Below are 19,059 nucleotides of genomic sequence, written 5' to 3'. Positions count from 1 at the left end.
CCATATGTACTTGGATCTATAAGAGGGTATATTGGTTAAAGGCAAGAATCTTATTGTACATACTATCCTGTACTATGTTTTTCCTCAAATTAATTTATAAATTTAGTACTATCCAGTCAAACCAGTTCTTTTTTAAAATAACACCTGAAGTAACAGTTTGAACTGAAACAGAATTTCTTAAATTTTCTAAAGCTGCTAGACTGAGCAAAACTAAGACTGAGCAAAACTAAGGCAGAGCATTCTTGGGAGAAATCACTTGCACTAGAGGAAGGGAATTAAGCATTTGCCTACCTTTCCAGTAAGATCTATATTTCAAGTAACCAAATAGCCCTGTTAATGAAGGAAAACACTTTCTTTCAGATTAGAAGAACATTAACTAATAAGCATATAAGAATGATAGGATTCAAAAATCATCATTTTGTGATCCCCAATGAAATAATTGATTTAGGCAAGGATTATCAATACATGCCTAAATCATCAGATGCCAGTCATAAGGGGAAAAACATAACTTTAGAAAATAGGAATTATATCATCACCAGCTTAACCCAGTTTAATTTAATTGAGTTTTTTCCCCTAGCTGCTTGAGATAGATGTTTTGATGGTTTATTTCCAGCCTTTATTAATTTCACAGGTTTGTTTGCTCAGGTTTATCAAAGTAAAATTTACACACAGTAAAATTCAGTTATTTTAGATGTAAAGTTTTATGAGTTTTGACAAATGTGTGCAGTCATGTAACTACCATCACAATCAAGATATAGAATATTTTCATCACCCTAAAAAGTTCCTTTGTGCCCTTTATAGCCAATCCTCTCTCCCCAACCTCAGCCTCTGGAAACCACTGATCTGATTTCTGTTCTTGCAGTTTTGCTTTCTTCAGAAAGCCATATAAGTGAAATAAGCCTTTTGCGTCTGAGTTTCTAAGGTAGTGCTTTTGAGCTTTATATATGTTGTTACTTGTATTAATAGTTCAGTCTTTTCTGTGGCTTAGCATTGTACTGTATATATGTAGCACAATCTGTTTTCCATTCACCAGTTGATGAACATTTGAGTTGCTTCCAAGTTGAGCCCATTACCAATGAAGCTGCTATAAATGTTTTCATACAAATCTTTGTTTACTCCTCCCTAGGTATATACTTAGGAGTGGGATCATTGATTTTCTATTAAAAAACTGTTTTACCAAAGTGGCTGTGCTATTTTACATTCCCACCAGAATTATGTGACAGTTCCAGTTGCTCAAATCCTCACCTGTACTCGGTTTTGTCATTTTGTAACTGAACAAAATTTGGGTCTGCTCACCTGCATGCAGTAAAGTCAATCTACTCACTCCCAATTGTGGTGAAGGAAAATGCAGCGTTTATTGCAAGATGCCAAGCAAGGAATCCAGGTAGCTAATGCTCAAAAGACCCAAACTCCCCGATGTATTTCAGGGAAAGATTTTTAAAGACAGGGTGAGGAAGAGGGTTGCAGGATGCACAATCAGCTCGTGGACATTCTTCTTATTGGTTGGTGGTGAGGTAATCAGGAGTCAACATCATCAGCCTTCTGGTTCCCACCGATCTGGGGTCTACATGCTTGCAGGCAGCATGCAGTTTTCTCCCACCTGGTAGGGGTTTCAATATCTGCAAAACAGCTCAAAGGTTGTGGCTCAGAATATTATCTACATTCCTTGAGGAGGAACTAAAGGTCCTTGACTTTGTGTAATGGCTAAACTATTATTATTTTGTCTTGTTTGACTGTTTTCCTTTGTTTCTGAATTTTCTCACTTTTCTGATTACATTTATTCTTTGGAACTTGGGGAAGGCCTAGGAGGCTAAAGTTTTTCTACAAACAAGATATGGAGGTGTGGGGCATGTCTTGGAGAGGCCCCATAGGGTCCTGCTCCATTACAATTATTTAAAGTCATTGTAATAGGTATGGCTATTCTAATTTTTTGCCCACAATTTTAAATTGGGTTGTTTTTTCTTATTATTGACATGTAAGAGTTCTTTATATATTCTGGATACAAGCCAGAATTATATTAGCTATGTTGACTTGAAAATATTTTATCCCAGTCTATGATTTGGCTTTTCATTTTCTTAACGGCATCTTACAAACAGCAGTAGTTTTTAATTTTGATAAATCCAATTTATTTTTTCATTATGGTTTGTACTCTTTGTCCTAGAGAAAATTTTTACCTGACCCAAGATTACAAAGGTTTTCTATTACATTTTCTTCTAGACATTTTATAGTTTTAGCCCTTACGTTTAGGTAGATGATACATTTTGAGTTAATTTTTGTGTAAAGTGTGAGTTTTATTTTTTTTTCCATATGGGTTGCCAATTGTTTCATCATCATTTGTTAAAAAGACTACCCTTTTTCCACTAAATTACCTTGAAACCTTTGCTAAAAATCAACTGACCACATGTGTGGGTCTGTTTCTGGACTCTTTATTCAGTTTTTTTGATCTATAAACCTATCCTTTCACCAAAACCACATTCTTTTGATGACTATACTTAAGTCTCAAAATCAGGTAGTGTGAGATCTCCAATTTTGTTCTTTTTCTAAGCTGTTTTGGCTATCCTAGGTCCTTTGTTTTTTCTGTATAAATTTTTAAATCAGCTTGTCAATTTCTAATCCAAGAAAAGGCCTCCTGAGATTTTGCACCCCACAAATTTTAATATGTCACAATTTCATTAATGCTCAGTTCAAAATACTTTCTAGTTTCCATTTTTATATCTTCTTTGACACACACATAGGTTATTTAGAAATGTATTACCTAATTTCAAAACATGTAACAATTCCCAATTCATTTTTAATTAATTTCTAGCTTAATTTCACAATGGTCAGAGAACATACTTTGTGTTATTTCAATCTTTAGAGTTTGTCAGGACTTTTTTTATGTCCTTCACATAGCCAGATTTTGTAGATGTTCCATCTGTACCTAGAAAGAAAGTGTATTCTGCTGTATTAGAGTATGGGGTTCTATATTTGTTGATTATGTTAAGATTATTAATTGTGCTATTCAAATATTTTGTATTCTTATTGATTTTTGTCTGATTTTATACTGAGAGAAGTCTGTTCAAAATCTCCCATGACATTTCTGCCATGGAACTATACAATAATGATAATGAACAAATTGAAACTGTATGCAACCACATGGATGAATCTCACAAATATAAAGTTGAGTGAAAGAAGGCAGACACAACATAGCATGGAGTGGATGATTCTATTTAGATAAAATTCAAAAACAGGCAAAACTACTCTATGTTTTTAGAAGTCTGAATAATGGTTATTCTTGGTAGGGAGAGAGGGTTTAGTAACTAGAGGGGGATAACATTGGGGCTTCCAGGGTGCTGGTAATGTTCTCTTTCCTGATCTGGGTTCTGGCCACACAAATATCTTCATTTTGTGAAATTTTATCAAGGTGTACATTCATGGTTTGTGCACTTTTCTGTCTGTTACATCTCCTAAAGCTTACTTTAAAAAAAAATAGTCAACCTCACCAGTGATCAAATTCTGCAAATTCAAACAACAGTGAAATATTATGTTTTCTCACCAGAATTATAATTCTCTGTATTTGTATACAGGTAGACAAATGAATACTCCTTTGCATAATTGTCTAGAGTATAAACTAGTACAATTTTTTGAATGAATATGTGTATTAGAAAGTTTTTAAAATGTGTATACCTTTGAACCCAAGAATTTAATTTCTGGGAAAGCATCCCAAAGAAATGAGAAAAAAAATGCACAAACATGTATTCATAAAGATGCTCATTGCATAGTTATTTATAATTCTATAATGCTAAACAACTTGAATATCCAGTAGGGGATAGGTTAAAGAAATCATGATACTTTCATATAATAGAGTACAGTGTAGTCTTTAAAAACTATAACAGAACTAAAATTTTTCAATGGAAATATATTTATGATATACATTATTATTATTTTTTTTTTTTTTTTGCGGTACGCGGGCCTCTCACTGTTGTGGCCTCTCCCGTTGCGGAGCACAGGCTCCGGACGCGCAGGCTCAGTGGCCATGGCTCATGGACTCAGCCGCTCCGCGGCATGTGGGATCTTCTCGGACCGGGGCATGAACCCGTGTTCCCTGCACTGGCAGGCGGACTCTCAACCACTGCGCCACCAGGGAAGCCCGATATACATTATTTTTAAGTAAAAATAGGTAACAAGATATGTATATCATGGGTTTTTTATTCAAATACATATGTATATACACATATATACAAACATACAAGGAAAATTCTAGATGGATATATATACATATAAAATAAAATGTTAACAAGGTGAAATGTCCCTTTTTGTCTTTACTGATACTCCTTGCTTTAAAATCTACTTTATCTGATGTTGCCATGGCTACATCAGATTTCTTTTGTTAATATTTGCATGGTATATCTTTTTCCATCCTTTTACTTTCAAACTTCTGTGGCTTCGTATTGAAGGTGAATCTTTTCTAAGCAGCAAATAGTTATTTTTTTAATCCAGTCTGACAAGTTTTGTCTTTTGATTTGAATGTTTAGGCTGTTCACCTGTAAATTTGTGGTATATTTGGGCTTAAATCTACCATCTTACTATTTGATTTCTACTGTATTTGTTCTGCCTGTTCTATATTGTTCTTTCTCTTTTCTCTTGCCCTTTTTTGGATTGCTTAATATTTTTAAATTCTATTTTCCCTCTCTATTACCTTGTTAATTATACATTTTTTACTATTATTTCAGTGGTCACCCTAGAGATTACAAAATGTGTCCTAGACATTATTAAACTCTAATACAAATAATTTTACCACACTGTCTAACATAAAGTGCTCCTAAAATATTTGATCCCTTACCTGCATTCCCCACTTCCATCTGTGATTTCGAAGCCTGTGCTTTTCTGTCTATATATCACTGCATTGGAAACCTAATGATGTCAGTCCTACACTTCAGCCCTTTAACACAAGGTAGGGGTTTTTATCTCCCTTTCCTCATCTCATCAAAAGAAGTTGAACTGGCACCCATATGCATGTGTCACTTCCAAGCAACTATAACATAGTCAATCTTGATCCCTGGAATTCCATCATCTAAAAGGGTAAATGTGGTAAAATTGGGAAGTTGTGCATGTCAAGTCAGGGTAAGAACCCAGACTGAATTCAGGAAACCTGGAAATGTTTTTACCCCATCTCGACCTATCTTCATTTATAGGTCACTTGATATTCTTGGCTCTACCACTAGATGTCAGCAAATCCTAGAAAGGGATGGGTTGTTCAGGGTGTAGGATTCAGGGTGTTTATTCCTATTCTCTGTTTTAATGTATTTTCCAAATGCTCTACAAAAGAAAAAAAGAGGTATCACTTAAATTCTAGGAAAAAATATAATTAATATTACCCATATCAGGCACTTACTAGCACCATATCCATTCCTCTTTGTTATAGAGCAAAATAATACAGTTCATTATCACTACCAAGCTATCAGTGGGTATCTTACTTCTGTAAATCAAGTATCTTTCCCAAAGACAAGGCTGGTTCTCACTCTCCCCAAGACTCAGTTTCCACAACTTTAAAATGAGGATAACAATTCTCCCCCAAAGTGTTGATCAAAGTATGTAATGCCACCATGTAGGTGCGAGAGCCAAGGTCTGTGCAAATCGATCCCCACCCAGTTCAAGAGATACACAGCAAACACAGGAGTACTGTAGGGAGTAGCCCACAGTGCAGGTTGCCCAGAACACAGAGCACTTGGGAGACAAAACTGGAAACGTAGTCTGGATCCATGGGATAGAGAATGCAAGCTGGGGAAAGGAGTTTGAAGTTCTCTTGGTAGGTAGTGGATTGCTTCTGAGAGTGTTTGTGTAATTATATCAGGGTCCACTTTAGGGAAACTACTATGGGCAGCTGTGTGTAAAGTGGCCTGGAGAGAGGCAGGTGGAAGGTTTGGGAAGCCATTACAGTGGTATGATACTTGGGGGCTTAAACCACCTGCTTTTTCCAGGGGGCCTTCTCTACAGTGTGGACAGGTCAGCAGACCTTGATGAAAACTGGGGGTGGGGGAAGGGGCGGGGCAAGAGAGAGGTTGATAGATCTATGAATAACGCATATATGAAACTAAATAGATATGCTTTTAGTCTTTTTATATAAAAAAAATCTTTCAAGCACAATTTCAAGCACATATACAATAAGTATATGTACTGCTTAACAAGCAACTTTAAAAATAACATTTTGTTTACTCTAAAAAAATGACTTTTCATTAGAAAAGAGAAAAATATGAAGACAGATGCTGCCTAGGGATCAGAATTAGAGTTGCAATTCTGAAGGTCTCGGTACCAGAGGCTTTGCAAGTGGAGGAGAGAAGGAGAAGGGACTTGGCCTTGGCCTCACAGCCAGGTCTTTGCAGAATTTACCACCCGCTGGCAGCAATCTCTCTGAATATAAGACATTCAGCGGTCTCTAAGCCCTAAAACTAGACATCAACCTCCTGCCTGAGTTGAAGAGAAAGCTGCATGTGTGAAGACGTTTGAGACATAGAAACAGACACATACACAGATACACTGTCAAATCAGTTGCTTTAACCTACTCTTTTCTCAACAAACAAGTATATTGTGAGCACATTTCCAAAACATAACATATGAGTACATAATTTTCATCAGTTGGGTCACATATTTTTGCTCTTTAGTAATTTTTATCTTAATAAATTGTCCTGAGTATAAATTTCAAACAAGGCAAATATGTATATGTGTAAATTGAAATTATCTTATAATCCCATCTGCCTGACCCTCAGTCCTTTTTTGTTAATATTTATTTATTTATTTGGCTGTGTCGGGTCTTAGTTGTGGTGGCATGTGGGATCTAGTTCCCTGACCAGAGATCAAACCCAGACCCCTGCATTGGGAGCGTGGATTTTTAGCCACTGGACCACCAGGGAAGTCCTGACCCTCAGTCCTTGACCCAAAGATATTCACTGAAAATAGACAGATGTCTATTCTTCAGGTGTGTTTCTCTGTATGTAATTTATTAATGTATAATTACATATAATCAGATATTTACATAAAATATACTAAAATGCACATATTCTTCAAAATTATAATCATGTTATACATATAATTCTGCAACTTGCTTATTTCACTAATATGACTTCTATTATTTGCTAATGTTTATTAGCCACAAATATTGGTCCTCTAGTGAATTTTCTGTTGACATCATTGACCTGTTGGTTAGTAAGTCTGCCTAACATAGCAGAAATATAAACCCCATGGAGTTTGCAAATATTTTCTCTCTACTTTTCACATAACTCTTTTTTCCTGCCATACAAAGTATTTTACATTTTTCAATATTATTGACTAAAATTATACAGTTATATATAAAATTGTTCAAAATAAAGTTTATTTTTAAAATAAATAGAAGTCACACCCATTAGGATGGCTATTATATTTTTTTAAAGCAGAAAATAACAAGTGTTGGTGAGAATGTGGAGATATTAGAATTTTGTGCATTGCTGGTGGGAGTGTAAAATGGTACAGCTGCTGTGACAAACAGTATGGAGGTTCCTCAAAAAATTAAAAATAGAATTACAATATGATCTAGCAATCCCACTTATAGGTATATACCCAAAAGTAGTGAAAGCAGGGATTCAAACAAATATTTGTGCACCAATATTCATAGCAGTATTATTCACACTGATAAGACTTTCTCCTTCACCAAATTTTAGTCGGGTTCCTCTGAACCTTTTTCTCAACTAGGTCTCAACCTTTGGACTCTTGTGTTCATCCTTGCATAGCCCAATTTTGACAAAAATCCTGCTAAGTCTACTTAGCAAGAATCCCCACTCCCAATATCTGATCACCATGGCCTGCCTTCAGCAAGAATCCTGGTCAGGTTGGTTTAACCAGAATTCCTCCCCTGCTTCAATTTTCCATCCACTGACTCCCCACTCTGCTCCTAGGCTATGAACCTGTATTTGTCCATGATGTACTCAGAACTGAGCTCAGTTATAATCTGAGGTTTCTTTACTCTTATTACAATAGTTCCTGTATAAAATCTGTTCTTAATACTTTAACTACTATACAGCTCTGGTTTTCTTTAATAGCAGAAGCCAAAAGATGGAAACAACCCAAATGTCCACCAATGGATGACTATCATACAGTGGAATATTATTCAGCCTTAAAAAGAAATGAAATTCTGATACATGCCAAATGAAAGAAGACACACACACACACACACACACACCCTAAATACTGTATGATTACACTTCCATGAGGCACCTGGAGTAGTCAAATTCATAGAGACAGAAAGTAGAATAGTGGTTACCAGGGGCTGATGGAACTGGAAATTAATGTTTAATGAGCATGGAACAAGATGAAAAGAGTTCTGGAGATGGACGGTGGTGATGGTTGTACAACAATTTGAATGCACTGTACCACTGAACTGTGCACTTTAAAAAGATTATAATGGTAAATATTATGTATATTTATAAATAAATAAATAATACAGTCCATTGTAATAGAAATTGAGCAATACCCTGGGGAGCATCCAGTGCCAGCCCCTAGAGAGATTAGAGCACTCAGAGCCCAGGCAGCTTCAGGACACAAAGGACAAAGCTTTAGAGTAATTCAAGGCTTCACTATTTCTCTCTCTTAACCCAGCCCACACTCAAGTACAAGGATTACGCATGCACGTGCATGAATACTAGGAAGCGTGGTTCATTGGAGCCATCTCTTTTTTTCACAATTTATATACACATTTTCCCTTTACTTCTTTTCATTCACTTGGATACTTAATCTATCCATATATTCTAACTTAGTTATCTCAATTACAGACTTAAGAAATGGGACTCTATCAAGAGTCACTGTTGGGCTTCCCTGGTGGCGCAGTGGTTGAGAGTCCGCCTGCCGATGCAGGGGACACGGGTTCATGCCTCGGTCCGGGAAGATCCCACATGCCGCAGAGCGGCTGGGCCCATGAGCCATGGCCACTGAGCCTGCGCGTCCGGAGCCTGTGCTCCGCAATGGGAGAGGCCACAACAGTGAGAGGCCCGCATACCGGAAAAAAAAAAAAAAAAGAGTCACTGTCAAATCTCGCTTTATTTTGAAAATGGATGACCTAAGTAAGTGGTTCTTTCTCACATTCATGGCCCCTTAATATGTCTTCTTCCTAGGTTCTGTGTGCTGGACTAGTGGATATATATTGCTTCACCTCTACAGACAACATAAGCTAGAGGGGAAGAGGGTGGGAGACTAAGGGGATTAAGAGGTACAAACTTGTAGCTATAAAATAAATAAGCCACCTGGATGTAATGTACACATAGGGAATATATTCAATAATATTGTTATAAGTTTGTATGGTGACTGATGGTAACTGGACTTATTATGGTGATCACTTCATAATGTATAAACTATTGAATCACTATGTTGTACACCTGAAACTAATATAACATTATATGTTAATTATAACTCAATTAAAAAAACACAGGTTTGCTTTTTGAAAAATAACTTAGACTGAAAGAAGCAATCATATCAAGTCCGTAGAAAGAGATGACACACAGAATCAAAATGATGATCTTTTTATAGCTGCTCTCATCTCAGGGCTCATTTTTAAATAGGTTCTTAACAATTTATATTTTTTATTAAGGTTCACAGTCTGCTAAATAAAAGCAGTAATAAGATATTTCATAAAGTATCATACAATTTAAATCTTATGAACTTAATTTCATAAAAAATTAGGTGCATATTCATACTGGCTACCCTAAAAATGCTGTTTCATCTATGGCCTAAAATAATGTATAAGAGATTTAGTTCCACCACTAAAAACAATCCCATCACTACATTTTTTGCATGTTTTACAACAAAAAGTTTGTGCTCTTAATCAAAAAGATCCATAGACTAATTCAACATGTAAAAAATAATTTTACACAAACACCAAGAAAACCTTCCAAACTCACTTTTATTTTCCTTTTTATTCCTCACAGAACTTCTCCATACATCACATTTCTTGCAGCTATAAAATCACTTGATGTTGGTCAGGTACCATTTTATGCCTAAACTTTGCTGGCATGAAAATATGACACTTAACCAGTGTTAAATCTATAAAATATTTATATAGGGCAGCACACTAAGGTTTATACACTTGGCAATTAAACCACATCAAAATAGGACAAGACCCCCATTCTACATGTTTCAAATCAAGCGTTCACAGTCCCTATCTGGTGACTGTCCACTGATTCAAAAGGCAGCAGAGGCAACAGGCAGTTACTTCAAAGGACATTGAACACTATGATCTAGAAGCACATTATGATGTTACCCCAGTGTCATGTACCACCCTACCTTTGTCCAGGGTGGTCTCATAATTCTAGAATGGCAGGTCCAGCTGATACAAAATAAAGACAGACAACATAACATTTAGTCTGTGGAGATATCCTAACTCATTACTATGCACACACTGTGATTTTGAACACAACTCGTCCTAAGAACTTGTCAAGAACATCCTGGTGTTTTCAATTGGGTAATCCATCTACCTTTCACTTGACTGTTACTTCTTTTACGGTACTGCAGGGTCAAAGGTGACCTAGATGTCAACTAATGGCAGTAGATACCTCACATGCAGTTTTTTCTCATAATATGGAAAATATTTTATTCCTATAATTCCATTGGGAGGATAAGTTGATAGAGTAGCTGTGCTTTCATCCTTCGAAATACATTCTATAGTTGGTTCTCCTTAAGGCTTTAATTCAATTACTCTGTTTTCACATGAATACAAGGCTTTCCTCTGGTATAACCAAACTCAGGATCATCCACACCACCACATGCTTGAAGTAAGACAGTAAAAAACTGACATGCAACATAAATTGGACTTCTCTGTTCAAAAGGCACTTCATCAGGACAGACTGTGAGATTCTTCTGTTCTTCTAAGTCATATGGCTTTAGGTCTTCAATGTACCCTTTATAGGAATCTGGATCAGACAGATTGAATGAATATTACAACGCAGTCACTGACTTTGGAAAAACCATAAGTCCTGGACTATCTGGTCACGATATTTTGGAACCTCATGGTTCAGATTCTGAAACATAGCCCACATTGTGAATGAGAAGAGTGCAGCCAGGAACCCATAAAAGCCTGGGTAAAAGGGCAAGATCAAACCTTTGTTTAAGGGTCTTTTCACTGTTCAAATACAAGTGCGTTTTCGTGTATGATGCGCTTGTGTGATTAACCCACTGCTGTACATTCAGTGTACAGTACACACTCAATACTCCCACTCTTTCCGACTGGTTGGGGTGGCAGCGTGAGTCACAAGACAGCTGCAGGGGTGGAAATTTCCTCTTCCTGGGAGTGGAGCAGGGTCTAGCTTCGCTGAACCGCTCGGCACCTCCGCCAGAGTCTCTCCGTACAAAGGCGCGCTGCGTACAAATAAGGCCCCGGGGGCGCTCGGGCCGCAGGCTCCGGGCTCCAGGAAGGGGTCCCCGGCTTCCCGGCGCCGATCAGGAAGGGAGGCTCCGGCTCATTGGAGCCGTCTTAGAGGCTGCTTACCACAGCATCATTTGTCCATCTCTCTATACTGGTTGCTGAGAATGCTTTCATATATCATGAGAATTAGCCCTAATTTGCAAATATTTACTCTAACCATTTCAGACAAGCTTTGCTGGGATGTTATTGCTTTTGTTATTTGCCATAGGACGTTTTAAATTTTTCGGTAATAGAATCACTTACAAGTAATACAGCTCACTATAAAAAATGATCAAAAAGTAATATCCTGGCCACCATCGACTGCACAGGGAGATTAGAGCATTCAGAGCTCTGGTAGTTTCAGGGACACAGTGAGAAAGCTTTATTGTAATTCCAGGTTTCACTACTGAGCAGGCATTTACAAGACAGTGTCCCTGATTTACTTCACCTCTCCTAACTTCCCATAGCCTGGTCTGAATTAGGGATTTAATAAGAAGTAACCTGAATAGCTCTTAAGATCAAGGGAGATTTTTGGGAGGCTGGTGCTTAATCCCTCAACCACAGGGCTCCCCAGGGCGGGAGACATGATGAAATCACAATGCCACATGAACAGTTCTGTGGACCAGTGACTGGTCCCCTCACACTTTAGGAGAGTGACATAGTGTCAGCCACTGTCTGAGTCAATGGCGCAAAGCATGGGCCTGGGCACACTGCACTCTGTATCCTCTTTGCTTTGACCCCAGGCATGTACCTCCAACAGCCCTCTCAGCTCGCAGTGATTCTCTAGATCCTCGTAAAAAGTAAATGTCATTTTTGTTTGTTATTCACATCAGTAGTTCTCCAACTGTGGTCCCTGGACCAGCAGCATCAGCATCACCTGGGAACTTGCTGGAAGTGCATATTCTTGGGCCTCACCCAGATGGGGCCCAGTAATTAGTGTTTACACATTATACAGATGACACAAGACAGTTTGAGAACCACTGCTCTAATCTAGAAATGACTGATAGAGTTTTATATATTATCACCTCTCTGAGCCTCAGTCTTCTCAGTGGATGTGACAAAATCCCTCACTTTACCACAGTGGTGTGAGGAATAAATGGGAAATCCTTTGCAAATGGTACCTGTTGACTCTTCTGTGTTGTAAGATGAATTACCTCCTGGAGCTAGGAAAAGAATAGAAAATCCTTATACTATTTCCTTTTTTTAAAAAAAAAAAAGTACTGTAACTGATCTAAAAAAAATAAAGTCTTTTAAAAATGTGCTTTCTTTTCCTCCTTACTTTATCTTCCAGGAGACTATAATACAAAATATAGTGAGAAAATCTATTTTTAAATGTCTGGCACACAATAAGACTTCAAAAAATATTAGTCCTGGCCTACTCTGATTTCCCTCTCACATAAAAGAGATGAGTTTGATGTAAACTACATAGAATACAGCTATCATAGACAGCATCTGGAAATGTAAACAATAAGTAAAATATACATATATTTGCTTAATGTATGAAGCTTTGGTGCCATGTCTTCATTGCATGAAGGAGGAGTCCTGAGGGAAGAAAATACTCCCACCGTGTCCTTTTTTTAAGATTTATTTATTTATTTATTTAATTTTTGGCTGCGTTGGGTCTCCGTTGCTGTATGTGGGCTTTCTTTAGTAGCAGTAAGCAGGGGCTACTCTTCATTGCGGTGCATGGGCTTCTCATTGTGGTGGTTTCTCTTGTTGTAGGCTTCTGTAGTTGTGGCTCGTGGGCTCTAGAGCACAGGCTCAGTAGTTGTGGCACATGGGCTTAGTTGCTCCGTGGCATGTGGGATCTTCCCAGACCAGGGAATGAACCCATGTCCCCTGCATTGGCAGGTGGATTCTTAACCACTGCACCATCAGGGAAGTCCCATCCACCATTTCCTTTTATTTCAGGTGGTTACTTGACCCTATTAGTTTAGCTCAAGTTTGACATTGAAGAGGAATCATTTCTGCCTGATCAGTGTGGCTAGAGGTTTTGCCTGAGCCTCAGGCCTAACGCAAACATTACCAACTTGCCTAGAACACTGTCTGTTACATACCAGCCATTCAGTACATGGGAATGAACGAATGAATGATAGTGACTCCTGGGCTCAGTCTCCGGATGATCACCCATCTCTCCTCATGTAGAGGGCTGCAATCATGACCTCTGATAAATGGAAAGAAGCAGGTTTTGAGAACCTCTGTATATCAGGCTTCGTTCTAGGTGTTCGAGATACATTAGTGAACAAAAAAAAGTGTTAACCCTCCATGTAGCTTACATTCTAAATTCTTAGAATATAGAGGAAGAATCAGACAATACACACTGTAATGTCAGGTGATGATAAGTGCTATGAATGTGCATGTGGATATGAGGCTTAGCAAATAGAATTATTATTCCTCCAGCAGCTTAGAGAAATGGCTGATGCCAATTCTCAGGCACTTAATGTACAAGATAAGTCTAGAATATCTTGTCATATCATTTAGCAAAGAAGCGGTCAAAGATTACTAGGGTAAAAAAATAAAGGAATGCTGAGGTCATGTCAAAAGGACACAGGAGATAGCCTGAAGAGTCTTCCACTGGCCTAAGATAGAACTTGAGCATAAAAAAAGAGTATACCAAAAAAAAAGACTATAACAGATTGAAACACATTGAACATGTTTTTTAAACTGTCAAGACAGTTCTCTTAAATATATGAAATAATATTCAACCTTACTCATAAGAGAAGTCTAAATTAAAACTAAAATAAGATATAATTTCTCACTTATCAGATTGGCAAAAAGTCAAAGGTTTGACCACATAGTCTTTGGTGAGGCTGTGAACAGACATTCTCATGCTTTGATGGTGGGAATGTAAAATAGTACCACCCCAATGGAGGGGAAGTTGTCGAATCTTGCAAAATTACATAAAGCTTTTTCCCTTTGACCCTGTAATCCCACTTCTAGGAATGTATCCCAAGGATACATTGGCAAAAATAACAGTAAAGCATATGCAGTAGATTATTCACTGCAGTTCTGTATGTAATAGCAGATGGTTAAAAAAAACAAATGTCCATCAATAAAGGACTCTTTGAATCAATTGCAATACATCCCCATTTAGGAGTATTATGTAGCTGTAAAAAGAATGAGGAATATATACTCTGTATACTACTTTGGAATGATCTCCTGGTATATTGTTAAGGTGAAAAAGACAAGGTGGAGAAAAGCACGTATAGTATGCTACCATTTACCTAAAAAGGGAGAGAGAGGGATGAGTACACAGATGATAGTGATAGAGGATGATGAGAGAGAGAGAGAGAGAGAGAGAGAGAGATTCCTGATATTAAATCAAAATAATGGGCAGACATCTGATCCACTCCCATCTTGGGCCCCAGGAGTTCAGGCTATGGGATTGGCAGCAGCAAAGTAGCCCAGCTTTGTGAAGACTCCTAGGCACCCAGGCACGCATCTTCCTCACTGAAGCCACCACCAAGATTTCTAAGAAGAAGGTCAATTCAGCTAAAGAGGCAGTAAAGAAAGAGCCCAAGAGGAGATTCACAGGTTGTAGCCAAACCTGTTCCTTCCAAAGTTGAGACTAAGCCAGAAACAAAAGGCAACAAGAAAGAATAAACCTTCAGGAAAAATGTGCAAACAAGAGGGAAAGGAGGAGCAAAAGGGAAATCCACTGGGACTGGGGTGGCTAACCAAGACACTAAAGGCTGCAAAAAAGAAGAAACTAAAAAGGAGAGCATGGCCTCTGATGCAGCAGGATGGAAAGAAGTCAAGTCTGACTGGCATACTTAAACCAAGTCTTACTGGTGGTCCCAGTGCCTCCCTTCTTCAACAATATGGAGGGATGTTTTTTATCAGCTATTTAGAAAACGCAAATTTTTTAGTAGTTCCAGAAACATATTTTTAAGAAGGAAGAAATTCCACCTCATTTAAAAAACATATTTAGATAAGTGTAAATGCTTTGTTTAGGAGATGAAATCATGTGCTGGCTGTTTATTTTTCTGTAAAGCCATAAATTAGTCAGATATTGAATGAAAGGAAGCTTTGACTGTCTTGTGTGTCAACTTAGCATTCCGTAGACTGGAGATGAGGGTAGTGTTTATATCCTGTTATACAAAGCATAACTAAATGGTAATTTAGAGCCACAATCATGCACTTAACATGTCATAAATATTTAAAATTATTTATTCATATGGTTTTATTAATTATCATATCAGAAAGCAAGAAAGCTATCAAAGATGATTGGGGTAGTGTCAAAAGCACTCAGGAACCAACTTGAGAAGGGCTACAATGCCAATTTGAATATCATTAAGAATAATAACTGCAATGAACTTATGAATTGAAACACATCAAAAATGTTAAAAACCCATGAGTAATAATGACTCTGAAAAATATATTCATTGGTCACCTTTGGAGGATGGTGCTAAGGGAATCCAAGCTGTCCCTCAGAGTGATGAAATAGCTTTCGAGAGGAATTTTTCCTTTATAGACATATTGCAACTAGTAAATGAAGGAAGAATTATAGAATTGGAATATCACCATCTTATAAACCCCTAATGAAATAATGAATCTAGGTAATGACTATCAATGACTGCTAATATCACAAAGAAGAGATTCAGCCAGATATTCTGTACCTCTTGATGGAAATACACACAACATTTATGAAATATTACTAAAAAAAAAATATTACTGCCCAAAAAAATCAATCTTGAATCAGATCAAGGCTCTAGATCTACCAGTTTACAGGAAGTATAAGGAACAAAAGAATACGTTAACCAACACGTCAGAGATGTGATCAGCAAAATCCAAAATGTGAGAAACTTTACAGGATAAACAACCTGTTTTCTTCAACAAATAAATTGAAATAATAATTTAAAAATAAAAACAGAGACAGGGAACCAATGAATTGAGAGACTTAAGAGACATCCACAAAATACAATGTATGGACTTATTTGAATCCCGTTTCAAAGAAACTGTAAAAGGAAAATTAGGCATTCAGGAAAATTAGAACACTAAGTGGAAATATAATGTTAAGAAATATTGTTAATTGTTTTATGAATAATAGTGATTTCTTTAAAGTCCATCCTGTTTGGATGGATTAAATACAATTGACTATAAATTGATAATTATTGAAGTTAGTTGGTGAGAATATGTTAATCTATTACTATCTACTTAGGTAAATACGTTTGAAAAAATCCATATTAAAAATATAAGAAGCATACATCTACAGCGTCCCTACTATAAATTCATGTCCCTACTAAGAGTTGAACTCAGCATGAACATAAATGCACCATTGGTCTAGTTTGGTAGAAGTGGTTCAGAAAAAGCAATAATGAGGTCAGAAAAAGAAGTATAATTAAATGAATTATGAAGGTCAAACACAGTAAGGCAAAAAAACATAAGCTAAACCCTTCAGCCATCCATAGGCACTCAAGATATTAAGAAGATAAAAGTAATACTAGAGCTTTTCAGATACTCTTGGAATTATATTTGATTGGAGTCTTACCAGATGCATCTGGTAAGAGAATGATGATAGTGAGTTAGTTCTTCTAAAAAACCAAACTTTGATCATCTGCAGCCTCCTCTTCTGCCTTTCTTCTCTGTCCCAGTAAAAGCTGCCATTGCCTCATCCAACCAGTTGTTCAAGCCAAAAACCTAGGAATCATTGACACGTTCTTCTCCCTCATTCTCCACATCCAATTCTTTACCAAGAGCTGTTAATTTGCAAATACTTCTAAAATACTTCTACTTCTCTCCATCTCTACCCCTACTATCCTAGCAAATGTCACCATGATTCTCATCCAAACAACTGCAATAGCCTCTCAACTCTTTTAGTCATCCCTCCACTCTTGCCCCCTCCAATCAATTCTCAGAAGTGCAGCTAGAATGTTTTCAAAATGTAAATCCTGTCAGGCTCATTTCCCTGCCTAAATCCCTGCTATGTCTTCCCCTGGGTCTTGAGATAAATACCAGAATCCGAAACACAGTATATAAGGCCCTGTGTAATCTGGTCCCTGCTACCTCTCCAGCTTCCTCTTCCACCATTTTGCCTCCCACTCTCTGCAGTCCAGTCACACTGACCTTATGTTCTTCAACTGCATCACACTCCCTTGGTGTCAAGGTCTTCATGTATACGGTTACCTCTGCCTGGAACTCTTCCTCACACCCTATTTCTTGACCCCATTCTTCTGGATAACTCCTATTTATCTTTCAGATACCAACTTAATATCTGTTTCTAGAAGTCCTCTGACCCTAACTCCTCCACTCCCAGATAAGGTAAAGTGTTGACAGAGTACTTCTCCCATCATAGCCCTTATCACACCGTATTACAATTATTTGTTTAATATACTTCTCTCCCAGTACACTTTAAGCTCTATAAGAGAAATAATCAGGTATGACTTGTTCACTATTTTATTTCCAGCATTTAGATCATTGCATGGCACAGTTTACTCAAAAAATAGTTGTTAAATGAAAGACAAATAAGTCCCTTGTTGTTTTGAGGATTTCCCTGTTCTGAAGGTGACACAACTGTTTTGTTAATGTTTATTAATGAATACTGGTTTAAAAAACACCAGAAGAGTCTAAATGTTACAATATTTTCATGTCCTGATGTTCCGCCTATCCACAGACGGTGAGACATTCTATCAATAAGGCCTGTGCCTAAGAATGAGTTTATACATTATGAGTGCCTGCTGTTTAAGGTCACTTCTCCACCTGTACTCTGCATCCATTCCTGTCCAGTATCTTCAGATACTTTGCCTACATCCTTATCTCTCTTTATAGATCATTCTAATAGATCATAGTAGCATCTAAGCCTGCTCTAGTATCACTCATCTTTGAAAAGCCCTCACTTGATCCATATTCCTCTCCACCTACCACTCAATTTCTCAATGCCTCTTGAGAGTAAAATTTTTCTAAAGAATTATCTATTCTCATTGACTCCTCTTCTTAATCTCCCATTCACTCTTCAGTGTACTCTGAAATGGCTTCTCTATCTGAAATGGAATCTCTATCACACCACTGAAACTACTCTTGTCAAGGGCACTGAAGACCTCCATGTGCCAAATCCAGTGGACACATTTCTGTTGTCTTCTTGCTTGATGCCTTAACAGTTGAATTCCTTTTTTGAAACAGTTTCCTCTCTTGAATCCTGGGGTACCACTGTCTACTAATTTTCTTCTCACTCCACTAGTCACTCCTTCTCAGTCCCCTTTGCTGGATTCTTCCATATGCTGGGGTTCCTCAGGGATCTTTTCTTGACCCTTTTCTCATTTCCCACTCTATACCCTTTCCCTAAGAGGCATTCTCATGATTACAATTACAGCCTATGTACTGGTGACTCCCAAGACTATAACTCCAGACCAATCCTCTCTGCTGAGCTTCAGATTCATATACCTGACTGCCTGATGGACATCTCCACTTGATGTTCTTCGAGTACTTCAAATTCGAACATGTCTGATAGCAGAGTCATCATCTTCATTTTAAATGTGCTCCTCTTCCAATGTTACCTATCTCATGGGCACTACCATCCAATTGCAGAAGCTAGAAAACCAGAGTAATTCTTTTTTTTTTTTTTTTTTTTGTGGTACGCGGGCCTCTCACTGTTATGGCCTCTCCCGTTGCGGAGCACAGGCTCCGGACACGCAGGCTCAGCGGCCATGGCTCACGGGCCC

General features: G+C 37.6%; 1 pseudogene; it reads right to left on the bottom strand.

Annotated features, from left to right (window-relative positions):
* Window positions 1-10,388: 10,388 nt before the first annotated feature.
* Window positions 10,389-18,839, bottom strand: LOC116747143 (annotated as a pseudogene).
* Window positions 18,840-19,059: the final 220 nt, after the last annotated feature.

This window comes from Phocoena sinus, chromosome X (genome assembly GCF_008692025.1).
Source record: "Phocoena sinus isolate mPhoSin1 chromosome X, mPhoSin1.pri, whole genome shotgun sequence".
Lineage (NCBI taxonomy): Eukaryota > Metazoa > Chordata > Mammalia > Artiodactyla > Phocoenidae > Phocoena > Phocoena sinus.
This window is presented reverse-complemented; position numbering and strand designations above follow the sequence as displayed.